Below are 3,400 nucleotides of genomic sequence, written 5' to 3'. Positions count from 1 at the left end.
AGAGAGAGAGAGAGAGAGAGAGAGAGAGAGAGAGAGAGAGAGAGGAATTTCAATTGAGAAAATGACTTCATAAGAGCATTTTTGTAATTGGTGACTGATGTAGAAGGAGCCAGCCTACTGTGGGTGGTGTCATCCCTGGGCTGGTAGTCCTGGGTTCTATAAGAAAGCAGCCCAAGCAAGCCATGATGAGCAAGTCAATAAGCAGCACCCCTCCATGGCCTCTGCTTTGGCTCCTGTCTCCAATTTCCTGCCCAGTTGGAGTTCCTGTCCTGGATTTTTATGGAACACTTCACAAATTTGCCTGTCATCCTTGCACAGGGGCCATGCTAATCTTCTCTTTATTGTTCTGATTTTTAGTATATGTGCTGTCAAAGTGAGCAGTGTCCTGGCTTGTTAAAATAATGAGCAATGATGTAGAAGTTTTCAAATAAACACTTTCCTTCCAAAGTTGCTTTGGTCATGGTGTTTCCAGCAATAGTGACCCTAACTAAGGCAACCGGTGATGCCTTAATGCACAGAATGCTTTGTTTTTGACTTTTTTGTTTTGTTTTGTTTTTTCTTTTTATTGATCCTTTATTTGTTTTCATTTTCCATTTGTGGTTTGTGTGTGTGCGTGCTTCTTGGTTTTGTTTCTTGCTTTTATTTAATTTTATTTTGAGAGAGAATTTGAAGTTTGGTCGATAGGAAGATGGGAAGGATCCGGGAAGTGTTGGAAGATGAGAAAGCATGATCAAAATCTATTGTATGATTTCTTTTCAATTTAAAAATAAAATTAAAAGAAAGGAAGAATAAAGAAACTGAAATTAGACCATGGAGCATGTTGATTTTCATGGCCCATGCCTTGTCTACACTGGCTTGAAACTCAGCCTTCCTTTCGTTCCTGTAGAGTGCTTAGATGTACAGCAGACTCTTGAAGATTTAAGAGACAACACACACACACACACACACACACACACACACACACACACACACACACTAGAAGAGGCCTGATCAATACAGATCCTGGAAGACAGAACTTTGTCCTCAGTTGTGGCTTCAAGGGTCAGGGAACCCTCTATTTCATCATCTGTAACCAGTCTTTAGAAGATGGGCAAGATTGCAAAGGATAACATTAGGTGTTCATCTGGGCCATGCCTAAAAGTGGCACACACAACACTTCATCCTTTTGTCCATTAGCAAGTCATGTGACAACACCTAACTATATAGAATTCTGGGAAATGTAGTCCAATTTTGAATCCAGGAAGAAAATAAAAGGGTTTTGTGATTTATGTCTGGCACAGAATTGGCTCTGTAGCAACAGAAGAACTTCAGGTTTGACACCGCATCTAGTTTTGGGGAACCCCTTAACACTACTAATAACATTAGATGCCATATCCATACTCTCACCAACTTGCCCTCTTTTTCTCTTTCTTCTTTCTTGTCTTAGATGTGAATCAAAATTTTATTTTTCTACTAATCAACCAATTAATTAATTAATTTTATATCCAGATCAGTGCTTCCCCTCCCTTCTCTCCTCCCAGTCCCTCCCTCTCATTTCCCCTCCTCCTATGCTCGCCTCCCTTTCTCCTCAGAGAAAAGGAGACATCCCATGGATATCAACCTGCGTCGGCATATCAAGTTGGGGGCACCTTCTTCTATTGAAGCTAGACAATAGCTGTTCAATTAGGGGAAAGGGAGGCAAAAGAGTCAGAGACAACCCCTGCTCCTGCTGTTAGAGGTCCCACATGAGGACCAAGCTGTACATCTGTTACATGTGTGCAGGGGGACTAGGTCCATCCCATGTATGTTCTCTGGCTGGTGGTTCAGTCTCTGTGAGTTCCTATGTATCCAGATTACTTGATTTTGTAGGTTTTTTTTATGGCGTTCTAGACTTTTCTGGCTCTTTCAATCCTTTGTCCCCTTCTTCTACAAGATTCCCTGAGCTCTGCCTAATGTTTGTCCGTGGGTCTCTGCATCTGTTTTCACCAGCTGCTGGGTGAGCCACTCAGTTAACTGCTATGCTAGCCTCCTCTGTCTGCAAGTACAGCAGGGCATCATTAATAGAGTCAGAGTAGGCTCTCTCATAGCATGGGGCTCAAGTTGAGCCAGTCCTTAGTTGAACAATCCCTCTGTTTCTGCTCCCTTTTTATCCCTGAACTTCTTATAGGCAGGAAAAATTGTGTGTGGAAGGTTTTGTGACTGGGTTGGTATCCCCACCCCTCTATTGGAAGTCTTGCCTGATTACGAGAAGTGACAGTCTCTTGTTCCACATCTCCTGTTGCTAGGAGTCTTAGCTAGGGTCACCCTCATACATTCATGGGAGTTTTCATTGTCCCAGATTTCTAGCTTGTCCAATATATACCTGCACCCATACACACAGTGATTCCCGTTCCGTCTCCCACCATCTTCCTCACACTTCGTCTCTCCTGTTCCCCTCAACCTTTCTCCCACCTAGTTCCCTCCATTCATCTACTCTAGATGTCTATTTTATTTCCCCTTCTCAGTGAGGTTCAAAAATTTCTCCCTTGGGCCCTACTTGCTATTTAGGTTTTTTGGGGTCTATGATTTGAGGTATGGTTATCTTGTATTTTTAGGCTAATGTCTACTTATAAGTGAGTACATGCTATGTTTGTCTTTTCTAGTTCTATCCATATCTATCACCCTGCATAAAACTCAAAGACCTCAACATAAAACTGAATACATGGAATCTAATAGAATAGAAAGGGGGAGTAGCCTTGAATGTACTGGCACAGGAGACAACTTCCTGAACAGAACACCAACAGCTCAGGCAGTAAGATCAACAATTAATAAAGGAGACAATTAATAAATAAAACTGAAAAGCTTCTATAAGACAAAGAACACCATCAAAGGACAAAATGGCAGCCTATAGAATGGGCAAAGATCTTCACCAGCCCTACATCTGACAGAGGGCAGATATACAAAATATATAAAGAACTCAAGAAATTAGACAGCAACAAACCAAACAACCCAATTAAAAAATGGCTACAGGGCTAAACAAAATTCTTAAAAGAGGAATCTTTAATGGCCAAGAAGCACATGTTGCATGTCCAATATCCACAGTCATCATGGAAATGGAAATCAAAAAGACTCGGAGATTCCTTCCTACACCTGTCGAAACGGCTAAGATCAAAAACTCAAATGATAGTGTTGGGATGCTGGTGAAGATGTGGAGCAAGGGGAACACTTCTCCATTGTTGGTGGGAGTGCAAGCTTGTCTAACTCTGGAAATCAATTTGGCAGTTTCTCAGAAAATTGAGAACAGTTCTACCTCAAGACCAAGCTATACCCAAAAGATGTCCCATAATTCCACATGGACACCATGTTCACAAAGCTTCATATGTAATAGCTACAAGTTGGAAACAACCTAGATGTCCCTCAACTGCAGAATGGATAAGAAAAA

The 3,400-nt window shown here is 41.6% G+C and overlaps 1 non-coding gene across 1 annotated transcript; it reads right to left on the bottom strand.

The window, feature by feature from the left end:
* Nucleotides 1-273: 273 nt before the first annotated feature.
* Nucleotides 274-381, bottom strand: LOC120101181 (U6 spliceosomal RNA). Its single transcript, XR_015678745.1, has one exon. It is a non-coding gene; the product is annotated as a U6 spliceosomal RNA (small nuclear RNA).
* Between the last annotated feature and the right edge of the window lie 3,019 nt (nucleotides 382-3,400).

This window comes from Rattus norvegicus, chromosome 2 (assembly GCF_021556685.1).
Source record: "Rattus norvegicus strain SHRSP/BbbUtx chromosome 2, alternate assembly SHRSP_T2T, whole genome shotgun sequence".
NCBI classification, from domain to species: domain Eukaryota; kingdom Metazoa; phylum Chordata; class Mammalia; order Rodentia; family Muridae; genus Rattus; species Rattus norvegicus.
The sequence above is the reverse complement of the archived record's forward strand: the minus strand, read 5'-3'. Positions and strand labels throughout refer to the sequence as shown.